This window comes from Sarcophilus harrisii, chromosome 2 (genome assembly GCF_902635505.1).
Source record: "Sarcophilus harrisii chromosome 2, mSarHar1.11, whole genome shotgun sequence".
Taxonomy (NCBI): domain Eukaryota; kingdom Metazoa; phylum Chordata; class Mammalia; order Dasyuromorphia; family Dasyuridae; genus Sarcophilus; species Sarcophilus harrisii.
In genome coordinates, this window is record NC_045427.1 from 12,152,365 (window position 1) to 12,179,590 (window position 27,226).

At 36.9% G+C, this 27,226-nt stretch overlaps 1 protein-coding gene and 2 long non-coding RNA genes across 4 annotated transcripts in view; 2 read left to right on the forward strand and 1 right to left on the reverse strand.

The window, feature by feature from the left end:
• Positions 1 to 27,226, forward strand: part of LRRTM4 (leucine rich repeat transmembrane neuronal 4) — an 857,748-nt gene that overhangs the window by 174,252 nt on the left and 656,270 nt on the right. The gene's annotated exons all lie outside the window — the stretch shown is intronic.
• On the reverse strand, positions 19,354 to 23,752 carry LOC116421227. Of its 2 annotated transcripts, XR_004231523.1 has the most exons (3): positions 23,479 to 23,752; positions 20,150 to 20,238; positions 19,354 to 19,482 (listed from the first exon to the last, which is right to left on the reverse strand). It is a non-coding gene; the product is annotated as an uncharacterized LOC116421227 (long non-coding RNA). The 2 variants fall into 2 exon arrangements; XR_004231524.1 differs by lacking the exon at positions 20,150 to 20,238 and having other exon boundaries at positions 23,479 to 23,719.
• Positions 23,799 to 27,226, forward strand: part of LOC116421228 — a 54,355-nt gene continuing 50,927 nt past the window's right edge. The window contains exon 1 of the long non-coding RNA XR_004231525.1: positions 23,799 to 24,238. This is a non-coding gene — a long non-coding RNA (uncharacterized LOC116421228). The remainder of the gene's footprint in view (positions 24,239 to 27,226) is intronic.

Genomic DNA, 27,226 nt, shown 5'->3' on the forward strand with positions numbered 1-27,226 from the left:
CCACACAAGTAGTAGGCAGGCAGGGGTGTCTTTCTGACTGGTACAGCAAATAAAACTTGAATATGCCAGCCAATCAGAGTCAAAGTTGTGGGTGGCAATAACAATGGTCCAGAGTGAGACTCCTCAGTGTGAAAGATAATTTCATAAAAGAAGAAATTCATTTCAACAAAGATTTATGAAAACTGTTAAAAGAAATGTGCTCCCTTGGGTTAAGATAAACTCAAAATAACACAAGGTGGGAGCAGTTGAATGGAATCAACATGGAATCTGATTTCTGATTCCAACATAGGCCCATCCTACAGAAATCTTCAATGCAATTGTTTGCATTCATGCACATTTCTTCCAAATCGTAAGCCTTCTGTCAGAGACAGTGCTCAGATGGTGATGGCTCACCAAGAATTCATATGACAAGCTAATTTTATTGACGGCAGTGTGAGATTTCTTGTCTACTGCTTCCTTAAGAGATGAGCAGTTTTTAAAGACTCAGAGATACTATCAAGCTGTAAAATGGTGCTACTATCTTTGTTGATGTCACTCTTAACAACGTAATCCATATTTTCCTCACTTTATTTAAATTTAAGGAATCATGGCATGGAGTAGACATAGGACAGGAGAAGTTCAGAGAGTACCAAACAATGGTTACTTTGGACTCTATCATTATATGACCCCAGGAACAGTCTTTAATCTTTCTGACTCTTATTGCCCATTATGTAAGATGGTAATGAGAAAGCAGGACATATTATGGAGAATTCTGCCTTTCTAGTAGGAAGGACTTGATATATATATATATATATATATATATATATATATATATATGTATATATATGTGTGTGTGTGTGTGTATGTGTGTGTGTGTGTACACACACACATATATATGTGTATATACACATATGTATGTATATATTTACGTATAGAATCCAGAAAACATTGGGTGCTTAATAATGGGGAGGTATCTGATCTCCTGGCAGTACCGGGAAATCTCTAAAACCATAATCTCTAAAGTAGATGCCCATCTGTGGTAACAGACATAGTTTTATGTTTTATATACCAATGAAATCTCCCCATGATATAAAATGGGGGTGATAAATCATACTTATGCCTCCTTTGCTAGTGTTCTTCCAAAGAAAGAATTTTTTTTCAGAGAGACAGCATTGAATAATGCATAGTGAGCTGAACATGGATCCAACAGAGAACCTCAGACTCTGACTTTGTTGTTGTTCTTTTGTATGACTCTTCCTAACCTTGTGGACTACAGCATCCCAATGCTATCTATGGGTTTTCTTGCCAAAGATACTGGTGTGATTTGTCATTTCCTTTTCCAGTGGATTAAGGCAAACTGAGAGGAAATGACTCGCTAAGTAAGTGTCTAAGGCTGGATTTGAACTAAGGTCTTCTTTACTTCAGTGGTCTTTTCACTAGGCCACATAGCTGCCTCCAAAATAAACAGAGCTTATGTGACTTGTCCAAGGTCACCCAAATAGTAAGTAAGGTCAAGTCTTCTTAATTCCAGGTACAGCTCTCTTCCCTGAAGCCATTTAGTTGTACCTTATGATATATTCAATCATTTAATTGCTCATCTTTATCATCCAAACCTGAGGATCAGATATATGCCTCAGATGGGAAGAGCAATTGAGATGTTTTTAAAATGATAAATGATTGTCAGTAGAGAGTATATGTTGTAATTAATCACATAGGACACTTAGACTTTTACATTCTTTTAGTAAAGATTGTCACATCTCTGAATATGTCTACTTTGGGGCTCCAGAAAGTACAACTTTATTTTATCCAATTTTAGGACTATTAGCATCATGGTGATCACCACATCTAAAGTGTTCCAAAAAAGTTAATTGACCTGAATAAGGTAACACAGCTATTTAGTAAGAAAATGAGAATATGGATATTTGTTTTCTCTCTGTTGCCTTCCATCTTTCACCTTCCTACCTTTTTGCTTTTTCCTTCTGGGGAAAAACAAATAAACACCTTCATCTTCGAATCTAAGTCTTGAGATGTCTACTTCTCTTAGTTGCAAATCCCAAGTTGGAATCTAGCCTTCCTCTATTTCTCTCCTCCGGTTTCAATATGCTTTCCTTAGTTTTCTGCAAAAAAAAAAATAAACCATTAAATTAATAAAGTTTCTAGAGGCAGACAGAGACACACAGAGATATATTTAGAGTCAGAGAGAGACAGAGAGAGAGAGTAGAGACAAGTGGAGAATCAGATAACATTAGTTCTGGTCCTTTCCTTATTACTAGTACTGTATTTTTTTTTCCTTTTCCTCCTACCTCTTCCAATAAAATGTAAGCTTGTTGTGGGCAGGGAATATGTATCATTTGCTCTTTGTAGTGCCAGCATCAAGATTAGTGGCTTACATTTAGTAGGCACTGAAGAGATGCTAATAAAATTGAATTGTATTATTTGTCTTTAAAACAATTTTCTGCGTTTAAATAATTTGAGTGAAAATTAATATCCACTGCTTTCAAAAATTTTGTCTCTCTTTGTCCTTTACAGTGAACTCATCTAAACTTAGTTTCTTAATATCTGTTGATATTCCTTATAGCCCTTTCGAGGAAGTCTTTTCCAGAAATCATTAAGGTTTGTTTCTCTGAGCAAGTAAATTGTGTTTGACCAGCTGCTCTATAGCACTCATTTCCAGAAAGAATTCAATTTGCTTCTCAACTCTGAACCCACAATGGCTAAGCTTGGCAAAATGCATTTTCTCATCCCTACCCCAGAAGGCCAAGTACGCTCAATGATTTAATCTAACATGATTTCAACACTTGGCTTCAGACAAAATGGAAAAGTTCCAGCCAAACCCCACACTGTATTTGCCATGAAGTACCATTTCTGTGTCCTGTAGAGTGAAGAAGGGGTTGTTAATGGGACCAATTAAGAAGCCTGATTGTCTTTTGCAAGCTCTTAGTTTTTCCCTTCTTTTTCTGAACATCAGAGGAAATTTCAGTATACCCAAATGCATAGTAACCTTTTGGCAACCTAAAAGAAAACGACTGCTTATGATGGATGGATCCTAATTAAAGGCTTTTAAGGATTGTTTTTTTTTTTTTTTTAATAAATTGCCATTCTCCTGAAATTTGTTTGCACAGGGAGTCCATTTTGTGAACTAAGAACTTGGTGGGAAGTTTCTGATGAAACTGTTTCCATCACAGGGCCTCTATTCTAGGCTGTGAAAGCTTCTGTGGGTAAACTTTCATAGAAATGAGCCCATTTTTTTAACTGGTGTGATTTTCCTAATGTTAGGACACTTTGATAATATATTTTTCAATGTTCACCGGCTATGTAATTTTTTTTAAAAAAGTCTTGAGATCCAAATATTCTACAAAACAGAGACAAGGGGTGTTTTGAAACATGACCTAGAACATAGCCTACAAGAAATGGGCAGATTTTTACAACTGATTCTATTGGAGCCGGGAGAAATCATGGAGTAGAAAATGAGAAATCTAAGAGATTGGATATCAGGTCTTAGAAAGGAACTTAGAACACACACTATTGGAGATGAGAGATGCTTTAGAGCAAAATATGTCCAAGTTAGGAGGGATTTGAGGGAGATGATTAGCACTAAAAGACACCTAGAACATAAAATGTCAGTCTTATCAGGCACCTAAGGACATAGAATGTTATCATATAAAACATAGAAAATTAAAGTTATATATATATATATATATATATATAACTATTTAGTTATATATGATAACATATATATTTATATATAATAAAAATAAAGTTATAAATCATAATCACAATATGAAACATAACAAGTATTTATACAGAACTTTAAGGTTTGCAAAGCACTTTATATCATTTTACCCCCACAATTTTTCTGGGCTGTTTGTTCAGTTGTTTTCAGGTATGGCTAACTCTTTGTGACAGAATTTGAGGTTTTCTCAGCAAAGATAGTGATGTCGTTTGTTACTTCCCTCTTGAGCTTATTTGACAGGAGTCTGAGGCAAAGAAAGTAAAATGACCTGCTAAGGGGCACAAGCCAGTTGAGTGTCTGATTTGAACTCGGGAAAATGAGTCTTCCTTCTAATCCTGGCATTTTATGCACCTTGCCACTTGGTTGCATGATAACTGGAGTACCCTTATTTTATAAATGTGGAAACTGAGGCAAGCAAAGATTAAGTGACTTGCCCTGGATTATACAATTAGTAATTGTCTGAGTCAAGATTTAAAAGAGGGTATTTGGAAGTCCAGGCCTACTGCTCTATCTACTCTTCTTATCATTTACTTGTTCAGTCACATCCACTTTTTTTGTGACTCAATGAACCATAGGCCCCTCACTGGCAATGGGTTTTTTGGGCAAAGGTACTGAAGAGATTTGTTGCTTCCTTTTCCAATGGATAGCCCTTTGCCTGAACTCTCCACTCTGACCTATCTACTTTAGGTAACCCTTCTGCCATAACTCACCATTTGATTGACCTACATGAGCCTCTTCACCACAATGAGGCGGGAATCCAAGAGGATAACCACTTGATCACATGCAAAACAATTAAACAATCGAACAAAAATCTCAAAAAGTCACAATTCGTAGGGACGTGAAAACACAGAATTCCAAAGTTGGGAAGAAACTTAAAATACAAACTGTCCAACATAAAGGCTGTTTAGAAAACAGTATCAGAGGTCAGAACACAAAATGTCAGGGTAGAAGGGACCCAAGAACATGGACTCTTAGAACAGAGTTGGCTCTTAGAATATAGATGATCACAATTTGAAGGGAACTTAGAACATCATATGTCATAAATGAATTGGAGCTTAAAATATAGAAAATTAGAATTTCAAGAGATTTTAAAGATCATCCAGACCCAACTTTTTTCCCATGGAAGAACTAGAGAAGGAAATTGATTTATCTAAAATTAAAAGTCTTGTAATGGTCCAAGATATGGAAGAAGGATTCATTTTGTTCTTCTTGGCTTTAGAAGGTAGAAAAAGGATACAATCAACAGATGTGAATGCATTCTTGGAACTTGGGAAAATGTGGCCTTTACACAAGGGACAATGTTCTAATAAGCAGAGATATATGAAAAAAAAGTGTATTGCCTTGACGGCTATTGAATTCCCCATCAATGTTCCTTCTGTATAGAATGCCACTGTTACCCCTGCCCTTTTCCGGTGAATTTCTTGCTGTTGTTCATTCATTTCATTAGGACTTGATTCTTCATGACTTCAACTGGGGTTTTCTTGACAAAGATACTGGCATGATTTGCCATGTTCTTCCTCCAGTTCATTTTACACATGATGAAGTAAGCAAATAGGGTTAGGTGACTTATCTAAGATCACATGGCTAGGAAGCATCTGAGACCAGATCTAAACCCAGGTTTTCCTAATGTCAACCCTGGCACTCTATTCACTGTACTCCTTACCTGAATTGCTACTCATTCTTCAAAGACTAATTGAAAATAAACAGACAAACCTAACTCGACTTCATGAAGTCTTCCCTAGTTGTCCCTGACAGGAATATCATTCTTCTCTGTTCTCCCCTGATACCTGTTTGGATTCTCTCTAATATATTTGTCTTAACAGGCTGCATCATCCTTGTTGTATTCATTTTCTACCCACTAGAATCAAAGTTCTTTGAGAATAGGGACCATGTCTTACATCAGCTGCATAAACTAGTGAGATCTAATAGACAGATGAGACCTTCAAATCCTCCAAGTGTTTTACATGCACTATCTTATTTGATTCCCCACAGCAGCTCTATGGAGAAAATTACAGCACTTACTATTTTTTTTTATCAGTACAGACTTGAGGAAGCTGAGCTTCAAGAGAAGTTATATTGCCTCAGTTACTCGGTGTTGAGTTCTTCCCTAACCCCAAAGTCAAGGCTAGTACCTATCGCCATGCTACGCATTCAGTCAATGTCCAATTCAGTCCAATGCCCATTAGTATTTCTGGAGCTGTAATGACTTTCTACTATGTGCAGATGACTAGCAATTCAGGGGCTCCTGCCACCATCTGTTGGTCTTTCCTCTGGGAACCTCACCAGCTTTCTCATCCTCATCATCTGCATCGGGCAAAACAGTGCATGGAATCCCACGTTTGGAAGTGGAAAATTTGGGCTCAATCTATTCATTCTTTATGAAACTCAAGTGATGACATAGAATCAATAATTCTCTTATTTTATTTTCCAAAGAGTGGCCTTTTTATTTATAATCATTATACAATTTATTTCCACTTCTGAGAGGTTTTGCTATTTCTATATATCATGATGCTAGATACCTGTTCTTATCCACCACATTTTGCTTTGGGACTAATAGAGTTTTGATATAAAAACAACACATGGGTTGTGTTGGAAAATTTCAAATCTAAGAAATTGAGGATGATATTTCACAAACTTGTTATGCTATGAACCATTTTATTTGATCTATCAAGTCTGCTTTCCATAAATTCCTATTGGAAAAGTTTTGTTTTATGCTCCACAAGATTTCTCCCTTATGTCTATCTATTCACCTATCCATCCATCCATTCATCCCTCTGTCCTTCAATCTATCTATGTATTTATCTATCTTTCTATGTATCTCTTTATATCAATCTCTCTGTCTTTCTGTCTCTTTGTTTATCACTGTCTCTATGCAAGTATATATCATTTATGTGGAAATATATATATATATATATATATATATACACACACACATAGATGTGTATGTATGTATATTTATATTAATTTAAGGGGCAGCTCGGGGTGTGATGGATAGAGTGACAGGCTCAGAGGCAAGAAAACTTGAGCTCAAATCTAGTTTTCAACATTTACTGTTTATGTGGTTCTTGAAAAATCCCTTAATCTTTGATTGATTCAGATTCCATATCTGTAAAATCTGTAAAACATACCTTGCAGAGTTATTGTGAAGGAAAATGAGATAATAATTGTCAAGCTCCTGCTATGGAGTAAACACTATAAAATGTTATTATGCAGTCATTTCAGTCATGTCCGACTCTTTATAACCCCATTTTAAGATTTTCTTGCCAAAGATACTGGAATGATTTGCCATTTTATTCTCCAGCGAATTTTACAAATGAGGTAACTGAGGTAAGTAGCGGTATGTGACTTTCCCAAGACTGCACAACTAATAAAGGTCTGAGGCCATATCTGAATTTACAAAGATGAGTTTGTACTCTACTACACTACCTAGCTGCCTATATAAATATTAGCTATTATGTTTACATGGTCTCTTCTGTTAGACTGTGAGATACTTAAATGTAGAGACTTTAGACTTTTCAATTTTTCTTTTTATTCTCAACAATTAAAGTAGTACCTGATACAAAGTAAGCACCTAATAAATATTTCCTCCCTTGTCTTGATTGATCTGATGAACTAATGTGTATAAATAACCCTGCATATCTTAGAATACAATAAAATATGACTTGCTATTAATAATCATATGAATATTATTCATATCCTTTTTAGTTTGGTGGAAGAGAGACAAAAATGGTAGAAGAACCAGTGATATTCCTGTTATCTTCCTCCTTCTTCCTTCTCCTCCTCTCCTCCTACTTTTTGTTAGAAATATAACTTCCTAACTCTGTATTCAGAAGCTGAACATTGGTGCTTTTTGCTATTTGAAGTGTGGGCACAGCCCCATGGGAGAGTGTTGACTGGTTGTTAAAGGAATGGGCTCTACCACCTTCTTCTGCTGCCAGTGGGCCATTGAGCAAGATGCTCCACTTCCCTGGGTGGGCCTCAGTTTCCTCATGTGTAAAACAAGAGGATTGGAGAGATGATCTTTGTCCTTTTCCATTTCCCTATGAGTTCCCAAAGCCGTTGCTTCCTATTTTAAGAGGTAGAGTGTGGTAATTCCCTAAATTATATCAGTACTGATTTTTCTGCTACCTTTGTTTCAAATGAAATTAAGAATAAAAAGTACTTGGTGAAACACAGAGACTTATTTTAATGTGAGATATGGTTATTTTTCAGTATCTTATCCTCAAGGAGTATAGACCCGTCAGTGAGCTTCTATATTGTTGATTTTAAAAGGGAAAGAGGAGGTTGTAAACCTGAATATAGCACCCACTATGTGCCAGGTGTTGTAGGAAATGCTTTGCAAATTTGATCTTCACAATAACTCTGTGAGACGGCCCCATTATCGCTATCACTTTATAGAAATGGAAACGAAGTAAATGAGGGTTGACTTATTTAGGGTCATACAGCTAGTGCCTAAAGCCAAATTTAAACTCAAGTCTTCCTGACTCCTGGCACAGAATGCCAACCACTGTTCCACATTTCCCTTTCTTAATACCTAGGTAATAGTAACAAAAAAGATCCTCATCTTTACAACAATACTGTAAGGATTGGGAAGTAGTCTACACACATTGTGTCACTGAAAACAGTCACTCCATGGAGAGACACTTGTTTGTTGTGGCGTAAAGGGGATTCTTGCTCAAGTTTAGATTGCAGCAGATGGTCCCGGAGATTCAGCAATTTTATGATTCTGTTATTGACACGAGGTGGTTAATCAAACTTTATATCCCAGATGTGGGCTTAATCCATGTGCCCCAAGATTTTTCTCCCTGACACTCTTAACTTTTTTTTTTTTTAATATCTGACAACAGGACCATAGGTTTAAAGATAATTACTCTCTAAACTAATTCCAATGTACAGATGAGAAGACTGAGGTAACATAACTTGTATAAATACACACACACATATATACACACACACACACACACACACACACACATATATATATATATATATACACATATATACATATATGGGGGGTAAGGGATTGATTTTTTTATATTAGTACATCATGAGGGCAGTTAGGTGGTGAAGTGGATAGAGCAGCAGACCTGGAAGCAGGAAGATTTATCCCCTGAGTTCATTTCTGTCTTTGATAGCTATGTGACTTATTGTGTGATCTTGGCCCAGTCATTTCATTCTGCTAGTCTCAGTATCCTCATCTGTAAAATAAGCTGGAGAAGGTAATGGCAAACTGTTCTGATATCTTCGCCAAAAATACTGGGCCTTAATGTGAAAAGAACACATTTTTGACTTTCTCTGTCTCTGCCTATCTGTCTCTGTCTCTGTCTCTCTTCTCTTCTCTCTCTCTCTCTCTCTCTCTCTCTCTCTCTCTCTCTCTGTCTCTGTCTCTGTCTCTCTGTCTCTCTCTATCTCTCTTTCTGTCTCTCTGTCTCTGTCTCTCTCTGTCTCTCTCTCTGTCTCTGTCTCTCCCATTAATTCTTGCAATCTACTAAAGTTTTATATGCTGATAAAAGAGGTCATTTAGTAAATGGATGCATGGATTCAGAAAGAAACATTAAGTTCCCAGAACTGAGCCTGTTTCTGATTTTTCCCTGGATCCATACTGATTTTAACCCCTTGTTTAAATGAAGACTGTTTTCCAGTATGCTCAGAGTCAAGCTTCAGTGAGAGTTGAGAGTCTCTTCCATTCCAGCACTAGAAAGAAGCAAGTCTCTTGGCAAGCTAAGAACAATCATGATTTTACAACAACAGCAAAGCTCAGGGATCCTCTGGGACCCCGTTTCTTGTGTCTCTGCATCTTTTGGTCACAAGGAGACTTGTGCCTGGTGGATGTGACATTCAGGTTCATCATGACAGCTGAAAACCTTGAGTCATAGCCATGTCAGGGTTTTATTTTGGAGTAGAGAGTTAAACACTAGTCCTTCGTCAATGTAAACAGGAAGAATCTTTATTTAAACCTCTACTTCATCCCCTGTGAGGGACTCTGTCAATTCTTGTCTCATCTCAAATCTGGAATGCCTCTAATCCCCCAATCTCTAATATTGAATCAATGGCAGAGTCTCATCAGTCTGTTTTGTACACGTATATTTTTTTTTTCTTTAAAGAGTTGATTTAATTCAGAAAGTAAAGATGCTCCTGTATTTCACAATGAATCGACTTCTTCCTGTGTGTAAACTGTCTGGATTTGCTAATTACAAATATAGGAGATATGTCTTTGTAAATATGAATAGACCTGCGTTTGTATCTCTCATCAATGAAAGACTACATGTTGCTGCAGAAAGAAGCTTGGAGAGGCTGCTAGATGGTGCAGTGGATAGAGCACTTGCCCTGAAGGCAGGAGCACCTGAATTCAAACCTAGCCTCAGATGCTTAACACTTCCTAGCTGTGTGACTCTGGGCAAGTCACTTCATCCCTCAGCAAAAAATAAAATAAAATGGAGAAAAGAAGCATGACTCAACTTAAAAAAAATATTAAAAAAAGAAAGAAGCCTGGAATAGGAATCAGCAGTGCTAAATTTGAAACTCCATTCTGTCAAGTGCTACCTGTGTGATCTTGGATAAGTTATTTCTCTTTTTAACTACTTTGTTCAAGACTGACATGAGTTATATGACTTCTAAAGTCCCTTTCCACTTAAAATCTTTTTGCTATAACTTTTATGATTTCAGTATAATGTTGTGATATAGTGTTTCTAGAGTCAGAAAAGTTGATTTGATCTTGATCTAGAACCTTTCTTTGTGGCCTAAGATAAGCCCCTTAGCTTCATTAGGCCTCAGTGGGTTCATCTATAAAACAAAGGGGTAGGAATGGATGAGATCAGGAGTCCCCATTTTCTTCTCCAGCTCATTTTACAAATGAGGAAACTGAGACAAATAGGGTTAAGTGACTTGATGAAGGTCATACTGCTGGTAGGTGTCTGAGATTACATTTGAACTAAGGTCTTCCTGATTTTTGGCCCAGCTCTCTATCCACTGCACCACCTAGGGTAAAGGGTATGTTCAGAGAAGACTAGTGCTTCTGGTGTGAGAGTTGCTGAGCCCTTTTAAGGGTTCTTTCCCATCTTTGGTACCTACCTGATTCACCCAACTCTCACCTTATGCAATGGCCATACAGCCTTTTAAAAAGACTAAACTGGGTTGAGGGTAACAGAAGGGTCTCAAACCCTTCTGAGAGGTAGGAGGGTGTCAACCCCAAACATGTGAAAACTTCCCCCAGTGGAATGGGTGAATGAAAACAATTTGTTCCAACGGCCATCGAGGCAGCTAATGAGGACTCCATGGCAGGCTTAGAACTTAGGAGTCCAAACCACCAATTTCATGCACTGCATCCCAAGATACCACCAGTCATCATGACTTTTATTTCACTACTAGGCTGCGGGGACTTTGGAAGACCAAGAAAAGTCAATGATTTTGCACAACTCTGCTCCACTTAAATCCAATTTCTGTGGTTCAGAAGATGTCACCCGTATCATTTTACCAGGGTCCTGTGGAGATGGGAAAGAGGCGAAGCAGCAGGTGTGGATACATTGGGCCCTCCAGTCACAATCCTGCATACAGATGGCATAGGCAGTAGGCTTGTCTTCTCAGTAGACTGGATCATCAGTAAGATTCAGCAGCGCCCTGGGTGTCAGAGGAGACTTTTTGAATGACAGCCCTTCCTAGTGTGAGAAAGGAAGTAGCAAAAAAGTTCCCTAAGAATTATCTCCTTCTCTCAACTCTGACCTGCTTGCCCTGGAAGGCAGGGATCCCAACCTAGGCTTGAAACAAAACAAAACAAAACAAAAAAGATATCCAAAAATTTTGCAAAGATGATTCCATTTCCCATTGGTGGATAGAATGTGTGAATGCTTATGGAAAACAGGAAATCTGGTAGACCTGAGAGACATACATCCTTATTTTCAAAACTGTATGCTTGCATGGGTTTTGGATAATGAACAATGCTCTTACTCTTTTCCTGTTACTAAAGGAGTGAATCAGAATTGTGTGCACACTCCAATGCTTTTGATTGTTGTTTTCAGCAATGTTATCAGACACCATCAAATAGAACCAAAATGGCACCAAGGTGAGCTACCTACTGACAGTAAATTATTGAGTTTCAAAAGTCTACAAGCCAAGACTAAAGCAGAGGGAGAATAGTGCCTGCCTTTTCATTCACAGACGATAATGTACTCACCAAAATCTCTGAGGTTGAGATGGGATTGCCAACTGCTTGTTTCGGCCTAACAATTACCACCAAGAATACAGAGATTCTCCGCCAGCCAGCAACACACCCTTGAGTTACTGAACCATTGGTTGCAGCAAAAACAGAAAATTTTAAAAGTTGTGAATGGATTTATTTATGTTGGTAATATATTTTCCAGCAGGTACACATCGAAAGTGAGATTGGCACAGATATAGCTAGAGCTAGCTCAGTGTTTAGGAGGCACTGAAAGTATGGGAGAGAAAGATTATTTGATTAGCAAAGAGAAGGTCTACAAAGCTGTTGTGTGGATCTCATTGCTGTATGACTGTGAAACCAGGACGTTGTGCCAGCATCATGAATCATTTCCATTTGAATTGTCTCAGGAAGATTTTGAAGATTACCTGGCAAGACAAGACACAATGATCGTTTCTAAAACTAAACTGCCAAGACTTCAAACTCTATTATAAAATAAAAAGAAAAACACTGATGGGTTCACCAGATTGATCAAGTGCTAAATGTACATTTGCTTAAAATACTATCTTATGGAGAACTTACACAAAGCAAGCACTTGCACAATGGTGGGAAGAAGTGATACAAGGACACTCCCAAGGTCTCTCTGAAGAACTTTGAAAGTGATTGTAAGACATGGAAGATGCTGGCAAAGGATAACTCAGCACGACATGCCCTCATCAAAGAAGGCACTTTGCTCTGTGAGTGAAGCAGAAATTCAGTATCTCCAAAGAAATTGGAGATGTATAAATTTTGAGATATCTCCATTCCAAATGGATGATTTGTGACTACCTTGTGATCAATTCTAATGGGTTCAAGTTGGTCTGATCAGCCAAATTTGACACAACATACCTTAACTCCAAAAATATAATGTCATTGTGGTCCTAGAGAATAAAGGACATCTGCCAACCAATCAGAGCTCCCCTTTATCAAATTTATGATCCTTAATCATAATATAATTTTGAAGTGATAATTTCAGTGGGAGACTGAGAAAGAGGTATCAAAACGCATTTTATAAGGGTTTAGAAGACCTTATGCAAATTACTTAATGGGCTGCTAGCTGTTACTATGGAAAGAGGGCTGAGCATGAGTCAGGAGGATCTTCGCTCAAATCTGGTCTCAGATACTTATTAGCTGTGCGACTTTGGGCCAGTCACTTAACCTCATTTGTCTCAGGTTTTTCATCTATAAAATGACCTAGACAAAGAAGTGGCAAAATCCAGTATCTTTGCAAATGCAAAACAAAACAATACATACAAATTGATAATGATGATAATAATGATAAGGTCATGAAGAGTCAGGCATTACTAAAATATCTGAGCCACAACAACAAAGAGCCTTAAATTCATGGGTCAGTGTTTCCTCTTAAAACATTTAGCTTAGATTAACTCAAAAATCCCTTCCAGGTCCTTCTATTAATTCTTTTAAAATTTTCTTTCTGTTCTCTTCACTTTTATTTTATTTATATTTTTTTCATCAATTCTGAAGGCTAAGAAACTTGTCATTTTTTAAAATGTTGTTTGTTTTGTTGCTCTTTGTTTTATTTTATCTCCTCATCCCTATCTAAAGAAAAGTATTTCATAAATTGGAAACACTGCCTAGAGAGACAGGGTGGTTAGATGGCAAAACATCTGACCTTCTGGGTCTAGATGAGCTGATTGCCCTTTGGCTACAAGCCACATATTGGCCATTTAGCTCAGAGGGATTTTAGCTTATTTCACATTTTCCCAAGACAACTGATCAGCACTGATTTTGATCAGCACTGGGTGTAGGGTTTCCTCAGAAGGAACTCCCAACACAAATAACTTACTAGTTGAAGGTGGCTAAGTATTTTTTATGAAAAGAAATACATTATTATTTTTTCAAGTTTTCTGGATTTCACTAAATATCTTTTTTGTGGGCATTGTATGCAATTGAATTCTTATATTTTTGGAAGGAGGGAATCTTCATTTAATCTACGTTTTCATCATAGATTCATTCTCCAAACTTTTCTTTGGGTTTTCAACACAGGAAATTGTTTTTTTTTTCCCCATAGCATAGTAATAACTTCTTGAAAGTTCCTTAGTGCCAGACACTACCACTGAGGAAATTCCCAATACTAAGCCACTCACCCTGTTTATTATTTACCTGATAAGTCCTGGCAGTTACTTAAGGTACACATAATTTCTGTGACTTGCCTAGAATCATTCTTCTATTAAGGATAAAAGATGGAATTTTGTCCCAAGGTATTCCAACTCCAAGTCCAGTCCTTCCTCCACCTATTCCCAAGCATTTTTTTCAGTCTTTTTTGCCCTTTCTGTTGTGTTCAATACCTTTGATCATCTCTTCTTTCTATGTACAATTGTGGACTCCCCAGGATTCCATGACACTGATTTATGCTTCTCTTTTTCATCTAGCATTTCTTCTTTTCTAATTAATCTTGAATATCCCCCACCTCTTGGTGTGCTCTGGGGTCTTACCCTACCTATTTGCTTTTCTTTTTTTACATATGTTCCCTTGTACTGCTTAAAATATGGGGTAAATGTCAGGTGCTACTTGTTAACAAAGATTTTTTTTGGTTCTCCCATATTTTACACACACACTCTGTCTTTCTCTGTCTCTGATTATTTCTCTCTGTTTGTCTCTTTCTCTTTCTGTCTCTTTTCCTGTCTCTCTCACTCCTCTCTCTGTCTCTCTCTGTCTCTGTCTCTGTCTCTCTGTCTCTGTCTCTCTCTGTCTCTCTCTCTCTGTCTCTGTCTCTGTCTCTCTCTCTCTCTCTCCTTTTCCTTCTCTCCTGTCTTCTCTATTTCTAATTGTCTCGCTCTGAATTATATACAATTACCTTGTATATACCTGTTATTTGTTCACATGCAATATATCTCTCCCAGCCAGTAGAATGGTCAGTGAAAAATCCTAGAGGAAAAGTTCTATTTTGTTTTTGCTGTGTTCTTTTCAGGCTTTAGAACAGTATTTGACATATGCTAGACAGTCTAGAAATGTGCATTATCTCATGTCTTGTACGCTAAAGGAGGGAGTTGGACTATGCCTTCCAGCTAATAATCACATGATCCTAAATAGAATTGGCTATCACCTGATGATAATAAGTGAATCACTCTTCTTCCATTGAATTAGTTAGAGTTTATTTTCATTTGGAAAGGGAGAAAGTTGCAATTCTCCAGAATTTACACTTAATACTCTAAAGTCACAGATATTTGTAAATCTTGTATATTCCATGCTCTCACTTGGAGCTTGTGGTCTGAACTTGAGGGATGAAAATATTTATGATAACACTTTCCCCTTCGCAGAGAACTGTTGTTAATGAGACAGCATCTTGAAGAAGGAGCTCATTAGTCATTTTCTATTCATGACACAATCCCGAGTCTATATAGAATTCCAGTGTGGACATCCGCAGGTCACCATTTTGTATCAGAATGGGCAGAACATGTAGCTTGGGGAGAGGGAGGTATAATCCAGTTCTTTTATGGACATATCTCCTCTTTGGGATGATGTTAGCAATTCTATCAGATTTGGTGCTGTTCCATCTCATTTCTATCTTTATGGACAAGGCTTTAGGTCGTGCAAGGCAAAGGAGGAATGCTTTGATTCTTTGATGCTCATTTTATCCACTTTATGTGTCAGGAGTTCTGTAAATGGCCATTCCAAGGTCAATCATTAACATTCCTTGGAACATTTCACAAACATCATCATTAGCAATTTTGTCCTTAAACTACCTTCAGATCCTTTGCAATTGAATGCTATGTCTGCAGAAGACATTGGAATCATATAGTTTGAGTCGGAAGGGATCTGTGAGGTCAGTTGGTGCAGCTGTCTCATATCAGAGATCAGGAAACTGAGGCTTAAACATGTGAAATGAGACTTACAAGACCAACATCACAAAAGTACCAAGTGACAGAGAAGAAATCAAACTCAACTGGTCTAAACCTAAAACACCGAGTCTCCATTGCTCCTTGCTCTTGAACAGCATTTATCTGCAACTTTGAATACAAGCTCTTTCTTTTATTATTACATGGAAGCACAGTATGGTTGTATAGATCTGCAGTGGATAGGATATGAAAGCTATCTATGGTAAATAATGCTCACAATCCTGAAAAAATTCCTTGCTTCTGTACTCCTTCATCCCTTCCTTTTCCTCCCTTCCTACTTTATTTCCTTTCTTCCTTGCTTCCTTCCTTTTTCTGTTCTTCCTTCCCTCTCTTCTCCCCACCCTCTCTTGTTCTGTGCCTCCATATTTTCCTTATTCTTTCCTCTCTTTTTTTTCTTTTGCTTCCTTCCTTTTTTCCTTTCTCTTCCTTCCTTCCTTTCTTCCTTCCTTCCTTCCTTCCTTTCCATCTTAATTGAAAAAAAAACAGTTTGCAGCACATAGTTTTGTTTTAAGTGAAAAGTATTTTACATTTCCCATTTGAAATGATTAGAAGAAATTGAAAAAAAGTTTCTTTTTGAGTCTTTGTCTCTCTATTTCTATTTCTCAGTGTCTATTTATCTGTGTGTGTATTGTGTTTTTCTGTGTTTATGTCTCTGTGTCTCTTTCCTATGTGTCTATCACCCGAGGCAGCCTTGAATGCTGCTGTTCTAGGGAGGCTTCCATAGATGGGATTTTCTTCTTTATCTGTACTTGCAAGGTGGAATGGGAGAATTTGGGAGAAGGCAGGATTTCATAAAGTGGCTAATGATTTGTCTAAATAAAGACAGAATATAGGATTCTTCATTGACTATGTGACCTGCATAGATGTCCTCAGATTTTGGAAAGATAATCCAACCTGTGCAAATTTCTCGTATATTGGCGGGGGTGGGCGTTGAAAGAACTTCAGAAATATTCAGCTAATATTATTTTGCTCTTTCCCTGATACCGAGCATAGGCCACTATCCTGTCCTCACACCGGAGTTTGTCTTTTTCAGTTTTCTTTCTTTTCTCTAAGAAGGAAGTGTATGGAAAAAGCCCTTCATGGCCATTTTCCAACTTTAAAAAAATCTGTACTCATCAGACTTCAAAGGCAGAAATCAGAGTTTGAGGTTAGAATAAAGGATAGAAAAGAATAATTTTCTAGACATATAAAGATCCATGGAGGTCAGATGCAGTTGATTATGGAATTTATTTTATTTACTGTTTCACCCACCAGAGTTTATGGGCATAAATCATTTTAGTTAACTCAGTATATTGAAATTCGAGAAAGTGACTTTTTTGCCTTTTTTTGTTGTTTTTGAGGAGAGGGATAAGGGTGTTGATATGTCCACAAGTATTTACATTGCTGTCATGTGGAAGCAACTTTTTATGTAGTCTGAATGACCATATGGAACAGTATTAGGAACTTGGATTACCATGGTTTTATTTTATTTATTTTTAAAGGACCTGCATTTATTTACTTTATTATAACAAGTTCATTTGCTTTTAATATACAGTGTTCTATGAATCATGTTGGGAGAGAAAAATCAGAGAAAAAGGGAAAAACCATGGTAGAGATAAAAAATAGAAAAAAGAAGTGAATGTAGCATGTGTTGATTTACATTTAGTCTCTAAAGTTACTTTTCTGTATGTAGGTGGTATTTTCTGTCCAACGTCTATTGGGATTGTTGGGGATCACTGACCCATTGACAACAACTGAATCTTTCATAGTTGATCATCACAATTTTTCCCTGTGCCTGGGTCTGCTTGTTTCATTTAGTATCAGTTCATGTAAATCTTTTCAGGCCTTTCTAAAATCAGCTTGTTCTTCATTTTTTATAGAAAAATAATATTCCATTGACCTTCATGTACCACAGCTTGTTCAGCCATTCCCCAATTGATGGGCATCCACTCCTTTTCCAGTTCTTTGCTACCACAGAAAGCTGTTACAAACATTTTTGAACATTTGGGTCCTTTGCCCTCCTTTATGTTCTCCTTAGGATACACCCAGTAATGGTACTGCTGGGCCAAAGGGCATGCCCTTTGGGCATAGTTCCCAATTGCTCTCCAAATAGTTATAGTTACATAGTTTCTCAACTCCACCAACAATGCATTTTGTCCCAGTTTTCCCACACTTCTTCCCATATTTATCATTATCTTTTTCTTGTCATCTTAGCCAATCTAAGAGATGTGAGGTGGGGGTACCATGGTTTTGATCATAACTGGCATTTACCATCTTTGTTACTATTGGCAAGACCCAAACCTCATCTGGGTCTTGTTTTCCTCATGTAAAAAATGAAGGGATTTGACTAAATGTGGTCTGGGGCATCTTCCAACTCTAGCTCTATGATCTTATCATCCAAAGTTATGAGGGGAAATGTAGTCTGATTTCAGATTTTGGATTTATGGAAGGAAATTAGGCAGGAAGTTGGATTATCACAAGTAAAAGACAGGAGGCAGAGAAATACAATGGATGTGTGGGGAACAAGAGCAAATAGCCCTGATGGCCTAGCAGGGGTCCTCAAACTACAGTCTGCTGGCCAGATGTGGCAGCTGAGGACATTTATCCCCTTCACCCAGGGCTATGATGTTTCTTTATTTAAAGGCCCACAAAACAAAGCTTTTGTTTTTATTATAGTCCGGCCCTCCAACAGTCTGAGGGACAGTGAACTGGCCCCCTATTTAAAAAGTTTGAGGACCCCTAGGACTAGATCATTCAATTCTTACTATAGAGAAATTGGAAATAAATCCAAAAATGTAGCATTGATGTTATTTGGGGACCAACAGTTGTAGAGAAATAAAGAAGGAACTAGGAGTTGAAAGAGAGTTGAATTCAAAATACAAGCTGGACAGACAAAATTTGTGCAAGTACATGAAATTCTGTGAGCCTTCCTTTTCCTCTTCTATAAAATGGGTATATAATTATTGTTACTACTCCATATTAAGAGCCTTTGATCTAGTATAATCATCTGATTATATAGAGAAATAATATGAATCAGAGAAATGGTACAGATGAGAGGACTAAGGATTGAGTAAATCAAGAGAGCAGTGCTTGAACCCTTCCTTGAACAGTTATTATGTCCATGACCAGAGCCAAGTTATTACATTTAGAGTTCATAAATCTAAGCTACCAGGGAATATAAGTGACTTCTATTTCCCTCATTCCTCTATTTTACATTTGAATAAAGAGGTCCAGATATGTTCCAGATCAAAAGAGAAATAATTGTAGGAGGTGGATTGGTAACCAGCTCTTTCATCTGCTGGACTAGGACCCTCAGCCCCATGATTTGCTTATTTGTAAGAATGTTCTACCCAATGATTCACTATTGAATGGACTAACTTCCTCCAACATAAAGCAATCATTAATGTCACTTGTAGAACCTTTGGCAAAACAACCTTCCTTTCAGAAAGAACAATACAGCTCAAGTGTCTTCCATGCACAAAGAAGAACCTATAGAAGGACAGACAAAAAGAGAAATTCGGGAAACACCCAATAATGACATTTGGCTTCAATATAGAGAATAGAAAGGAAATCATTGAAAATAAGGCTGGGAAGAAAGACTGGGGACAGAATGGAGAGATATAGAGGTGAAGGAGTTTGTATTTTATCTTTCAAGAAATAGGATGTCGCTGAGAGTTGTTGGACAAGGGAATAAAACCTGTAAAAGGAGATGTAATTTCTTCTATTCATACTTGACAGATCTGTTGTGAGAAAAAAAAAAAAAAAACATTTGTTAGGATTTCTCTTTGCTGAACCTTTAAATCATCATAATCATCATCATCATTATCATCATCTCATTTCATAGGATCATAAATTTTATTCTGGAAGGAGCCCTATATACCATGCAGTCTAACACCCTCATTTAGGGAGAGGGAAACTGAGGCACAAAGAAGTTGAATTACTTTTCCAGTTTTACACAGTATTTGAGGTTATCTTTAGATACTGATCTTCCCAACTTTCAAACTTTACCTTTTGTTTTTCAATTCCCCCCATTTTCTTCCCAGAGGAAAGTAGAATAATTGCTTGATCATAACTGTAGCAATGACAATAAATTTGAACCCCAAACCAGACTAATTTTCTGTAATGGGACAACCATAAATGGCTCTTGTTTCCAATTTTACCATTTTATGACATCTTCCTTCCTATGTTATTCCTTATGTAAAGGGAAAAAAAAAGAAAAAAAGAACAAATAATCGGTAATATCATCCACTAAAGAGTGTTGTTATACCTATTTCCTATTTTTTGCCTTGTCAATCACTGCAAAGTAATGTTAAAAAAAAATGCAGATACAGCAGCCTTAGGACAAAGTAGATGGAAATATTCCCAGGGATGGATCATCTACTTAATAAATGAAAGGCTTTTACATACTTAATTAAAAAGGTGACATGTTGTTTTTATTGCCAAATGATCTCCTGCGCTTCGGTCAAGTGCTCACCACAAAATTCACATGCTGTGCCCTGAAATTAGAGCACGTTGTTGAGAGCAGAAGGCATTATGTGACATTAATCCACTAATAAGTACAAATGTAGGCACTATCCTTTAAAGGAGATTCTAGTCCTCTATATTTAGACTAGAGTTCATTGGCTCTCTGGGGCAACTCGAGAATTATACATGAATAATAATTATTAGAAATAATGAATGCAGCTATTAATAAAATTTTGCATTTATAGAGTTCTTTACAGTGTGGCTAGAAGCAGTTTCCAAGTCCATTACCTTCTGTAATGTTTAAAACTCACTAAAAACCCTGGAAACTAGGCAGGGGAAGAGTCTGAACTACTGTCTTGCAAATGAGGAATCTAATATTTGGAGACTCAGAGACCATAAGCCATTTTCTCATGTTCAATCAGCTTGAAAAGGAAAGTAACAAGATGGGATTGCAGAGTAAGGGTTCAAAGGATTCAGAACAAGTCCCTCATTTTTACAGATGAAAGTTAAACTCAGATAATCATGGAGCAATGGCACCTCAAAGTTGGAGGTCAGAAGCAACCTAGGAGGGTTAGAGGCACTATGGGAAGCTAGGTGGTCCAGTGAATAGACTACTGGACTTGGCTTACAAAGATCCAAGTTCAAATTCTGCTTCAGATGCTTTCTAGATGTGTGACCCTGGGCAAATCACTTAATCCTATTTGCTTTTATTTCCCTTCTTTAAAATGGGGTCATGAAACATGTACATCCAAAAGTGACATTGTGGATGGAATGAAATGCAGGAAAGCCCTGGAGTCTCATTACTTCTTTGGAAATAGATGAACATTCAATGTTATTTCTTTCTTTCTGTATTGGCTGTTTTGTGTGTTTCTTCTTTTAAGTCTAGCTTAAATCAACATCTCTGTGTCCAACAACAATAAGGGCAACCGGAACAACAACAATAAAACTATCATCTTGATATTTCTTTGTTTTTCTATTACCTTGATTACTAAATATATACCTCCCTTTTCCCAACAGTAATTTATTATAACTTTTTTTTTCATGGAGAAATAAAAACAAAACAAAACAGTTGAATAAAACTAATAAACACATAAGACTGTTTGCTAATGTATGCAATATCCTACTCTCCTAAAACCCACCTCTACCCTCTGAAAGAAGGGAGAGAGATGCAGCTTTTTAATTTTTCCACAGTCTAATGATTTAGGTCTTTGATGATCGTGTAGGTTTCCATTTCATTATTGTTATTATTATTTGTATTGTGATATGTAATATATTTTGTTTTCCTGGTTCTCTGTATTTGATTGTGCATCAATTCACATAAATATGTCTGTGGTTTTCTTAATTCTTCACTAATATAATCCTTTACAGTAAGATAAAATTCCATTCCATTCATATGCCATTGTTTCTACCCAGACAAAGCTTTTCTATCTGAAAGTGGTAACTTTTAGAAAATTGGAAAACCATGATCATGTCTCCCTAAATCTCTCCAGGTTAAATGCTTTTCCTTTCAAGACAAATGTCATTTTGAAAACTGCCATAATCCAATGGCTTTTCTGCATCTTATTTCCCTCCCTCAGGAAGTCCTCCAGGATATAATTCTTCCTTTCCAAAATGTGGTCCTCAGAACTGAACTCAATATTCCAACTAAGTTCTGTCCCAGACAGCACTATCGATTCACCAGCTCCTCATTTAGGAAGAATACTCTTCTCTTTCTTTATTGTTATTTGTCCTTTTCAATTATGGGTGGTGGTTAATGACCCCACTTCAGATTTTTTTTTTTAGTAAAGAACTAAAGTGGCTTGTTATTTCTTTCTCCAATTTATTTTTCAGATGAGGAAACTGGGGCGGAGTTAATTGACTTGCCTAGGATCACACAACTAGGAAGTGTTGGAGATAGTATTTGAACACAGGAAGATGTGTCTTCCTGACTTCATGTCCAGCATCCAACCACTGTGCTACCTAGCTGCCCATTTATTTCTTAATGTGGTCTAAAAGAACGTTCTTTTATTGTTGTTGTTGTTGTTGCTAATCTTCCCATAACACTTCTTATAACTCTAGCATTTGTATTCTGACTACTTCCAGATGAACTGGACTATTAAAGTTTCCACGTATAATGATCAGGATAATTAGATATCACACACAAATGGAAGAAGAGGATGTAGAGATAATCTAATGCCTATAAAAAATGGGAATATCCAACCATCCCCACTTTTGGCCTTGGCCAAAGGAACCTTCACTCTACCCTACTCTCACCCCCAAAATAGAGCCAGAAGGGAACTCAAAGCTCACAATATAGATAAGGAACTGAAATACATGATATAAAATTATTTTCCCAGAGTCACTCAATCTATATATGTATGAACTGGAATTTTTATTTAATTTTTTTGACTGTAAGTTAATATTTAGATCTAACATACCTATAAATGCAGTGATGCTCTCCTTATCCTACCTGCTCACATATTTTTTCCCATAAGAATCCCCAACACTAACTCCAATTATTTGCTCTTAGCCCAAAAAGATTAGAAAAGATGATTTAGGAAAGATGAAAAACATTGTTCTCTGCATACAAAAAATTAACATTAATATAAAGCTTTAAGTTCCAATGTATAACTCCCCTATCTTATCTCTTTTGATCATGTTAGAAAATGTAAGAACTTTTATTATTATTATTATTAATGTGTTACAAAAGTACAAATGTAGCTACTAGTGGCCCAGCAGATTGCGAATAACTCTCCCTCTCTAACCAGTTTAGTTCCTCTGTCCACCACACACACCGACCCATCTTCTTTAACTCTGGCCCTTTTGCTTACAGCCCAACTTGAAAGCATGGATGTTGAAATGGAATGGAAATAAAAACAAATTCATTTCCACATCTGCTGAAAACTCTAGCTGAAGAAAAACAGAAGCAAAAAGGAGTGAGCTCCAGATCTCCATTTCTGCAATGCTTAGTCTGAGTGCTGTAGAGTGCCTGGAATAACGATTAGCAATATATTTGGAGTAGCTAAAATAACCGGTAGGAACAAAACTCCAGAATTAATTAGGGCTGCTTTTGATTTCCTTAATTTTCTATTTGGGTTTTCCCTTGATGAATTTGCCCTCCATCTGACACCCTTGAGTGTATGTTGCTGTTTGTTGGTGTCTGTCTTACAAATCCCTCACTAATCACTGAAAGGGACTTTATAGGACCCTGCTTTAAAAAAAATCCCACAAGGCCTTCTTCCCCCTAAAAAGACTGAGGTCTTAACAGTGAAAACGCCGTAAATTCGTCTCACCTGAGAGAAATGAACTTGATTTGTGTTATCTAGAGTTCTCCATGCAAGCTGATCACTCCTAGTATGAGCCACTTCTTCCCTTCAGAGACCCCTATTTCTTATGTCAAATAGAAATACCTGGACCTATGAGTTGCTCAGGTCATTGCCCTCAGTCCCTCTGCTTCCTGAGATACTGCAAATTCTTAATAAGGTGGGTCATGCAGAAAACGAATTGCAATTTTCCCAGTTCATGGAATGGTCTAGGGATGTCAGAGGTCATTCCATAATTGCCATGGTGATCTGTCTCTCCCTTGTTAGGTCACTGAGGGAAATCTTAAATTCACTCTTTATTGCAGTCAAATAGAGAAACCTCACAGGTTTCCCCTGGCCATCTGGTCCCCTGTAAATCAAGCCAATAATGACTTTCATCGCTGAAATCTAATTATTATTCAAACCTCCATGAGGAAAGCTAAACAAATAATCGGAACCAGGTATTGGATACTAGGGAATGTCAGGGGCAGTTTCTAGGATTGCCCGGTATCAGTGGATGCGTGATAAATGGAAGAACGGAAAAGGTGTCCTGTCATGAGGAACAAATACTTTGTTTTCATTGCTGTTTAAAAAGATACAATGGAAAAATGGAGCTCATGGCTCCTAAAACCTCATCAATTGTTTTAATTTATACCCTCGTATATTTCAAATATGTTATGAAGGTGACTCCATTGTTAATGGGATACAGAATAGACAAAGAAGAATAATGAGACTTGTGGAAAACAATAAGGTAATTTACTTTTAATTACTTGTGTCCTGCATATATATTATGTCATTTAGATATTATATATATAATATTATCTTTATACAACCAGTGCCTCTGTGCTAATTTAAAATTGAGTTGAGTTAATCCATATATTATTATACAAAATGGCTATAAGTCATGGAATGCTGTCGTCTTAAAAACAAGGAGAGAAATTTAGCCCTACCAAGAGAGCAATGAAGAGGCATATGGTGGGGTTGAGCAGGTTTTTGCACATTGCATGAAAGGAATTATTTAGGAGAAGCACTGTTAATTGATGTCATCAAAATAAAAATGTGATTGTCAATCAATTAAAAGCATATATTAAGCACTTTCTATATGCTGGGCACTGTCAGACCTTAGTATAAACTATAATTCATACATATGCATGCAATTTATATGCATATTATATATATACATACACACATACATCTTGCTGTATACACACATAAACACATATGTTTTTCTAAAGTAGCATCATATAACAAGATGTCCATTTCTCCAAGGATTCCCAGCATCTACTCAAACTATCTGGCAGTCAATTCAAAGAGTGAGAAAAAAATGACTTGGGAAAAGTGGATTTTTTATGTAAAATATAAATATCTGGACCAATGAGTTCCTCCAGTTGCCATCCTGGGCCTCTATTTCCTGGCATACTGAAAATTACGAATGAGATGTGTCATGCAGAATAGTTGCAGAAGATGAGATAGTGGGGATGGATTACCTTCCCCACCACTGGAGGGAGTCACCATCTCTACATTAGCACAGATTTCTACGTAGCACAGCAATGGGATTTATAATGGAAATTATAAGATTCCTCTAGAATCCTGATAATGTTTAGATTGGGCCCAACGGGGACCTTGAAATGGGAAATTTTCTGTACACAAAGAAAGAGATGCTTGATACATCTCTCATTTTTTGAGAACAAAATTCTTGAAGCAAAAAAAAAAAAATTAAGCTCTGTCAGCTGCTCAGAATTAGGGTTATTGTGTATTAAGCAATGAGGTAAAAGGGAAGATTTGAATCATCAAAAGCACAGCTGATTCATATAACATAAGAATTTAAAGCAACATTGGTGATCACTCAAATCTACAGGAAACTAAAGCACATCACAGTGTCTTTGCACATAGTAGGCACTTGATTGTTTTTTTGATAGAATCTCTTATATAACACTCCTTAAGGTGCCATCTAGCATTTACTTGGAAATGTCAAATGATTTGGAATCTGTCACATTTCAGGCAGCTCTTTCCAGGTTTGGAAGATTAATTACCTGGAAGATATTCTTTCAATCATGGCTAATGTATATTCAGCTAAGACCTAAAAAATAGGTTATATTTGAAAGTCTTGGTCCCTTCTCTAGTCAGAGAGGATCTATGTTACCAAAAATAGAAGAAAAAGGAAGAGAGAGGAATTACTTCCTAGGTTCGTGGGGAGTCCAGTGCTTGTTTAGGAGAGGCAGGTTGGATCACTTCGTCAGTCTTAATATTTGAGAAAATGAATAGAGCCCTGGAAGTAAAAACAATGGAACCCAAGATAACCCATCTCTGTTACTACATATGTCCTTATAGTTTCCTCCTTGAGAATATAAACTCTTTGAAGGAATAAAACAAAAACAAATCAAAACACACACACACTCATTCTCTCTCTCTCTTTCTCTTTTTCTCTCTTTCTCTGTTTCTCTTTGCTTCTCTGTCTCTCTCTGTCTCTCTCTCTCTCTCTCTCTCTCTCTCTCTCTGTTTGGTGTGGCATCTAGTATCAGGATGTCAAGAAGGATGTGCCCCACTCTACCCAATGGTATGAAATTCATTGTTTTCAATCAGAAAGGCCTAAGTTCATGTCACATTTAAGATACACATTAGCCGGTCCATCAGAAAGATACAACCTCCCAACAATACACGCAGTTTTCTATGACTTAAGTTATAAAGAAGATTCTGATCTGATTTTACTCATCAAGGATTTCTTTGTGCCATCAAAATAACAAGATCAGTATCTAGACAGATATGGTTATTGATTTTCAGTGGAGAAGTTGTTTTGAGATTTGCAATATATAGAGAGATTAAAATGTGGGTTTGTATTCAGTGTATCATGTATTATACATAGACATGTATAAATGTACATTTTAAGTACATCTATATGTATAAAGTTAAAATCACCATATACCTATTCATATATACACATTCACAAATATCATCAGACAACTTTTACTTAAAAGACATTGCTTATTTTTAGACTCTGTAAGAAGCAAAAGTGAAATGTTTTGAAGTAGCCCAAACTCAATAAAGGCTGGGGGTGTCTGCCTTCATGAACATTTCCATCTTTCCAAATTCCATGAATATAATGGCTGCAACATTTCTGTCCTGGGAACCAGGTTTATATAAGTGAAGCTCTTGATCTTCACTACTCTAGAATGGCTCTCTTTTGGCGGGCCTGAAGGATCAAAGACTAAACCGTCTGTTTGGATTTCTCAGGCCTTCAGACCCTTGTTTGACCCTCCTTCTTTTCTAGTTTTCTTATTCTATTTCATTTCATTTCACTATTCCTCATGTGCATGAGGAATAATCTTGATTCAGTGATACTGGCTTCCTTCACAAACCAAACACTCCCTCTTTTGGCTGTGGGGCTTTTTTCTTGTGGGGCTTCTTGCCACCCCTTATCTTTGTTTACTGGTTTTCTTGAAGTTCTAGCTAAAATCTCACCATCTACAGGAAACATCCCTAACTACTTTGAATTCTCATCTTTCTGCTTTCAATTATCCCCTGTTTTGCCTGTATGTACCTGGTTTGCATTACAGATTTGCTTCTTGCTCTTTAGGAGCAGGGATTTTTCATTGCTTTTCTTTGTATCCCAGGCATTCAGCACAGCTTATAAATAGTACTCATTTAATAAGTATTTAGGCTATCTACTACATCTTGCCAATGGACACATCATTAAATCTCTTTTTGTCTCAGTTGCTTGATATGTAAAATAAGAAAGTGG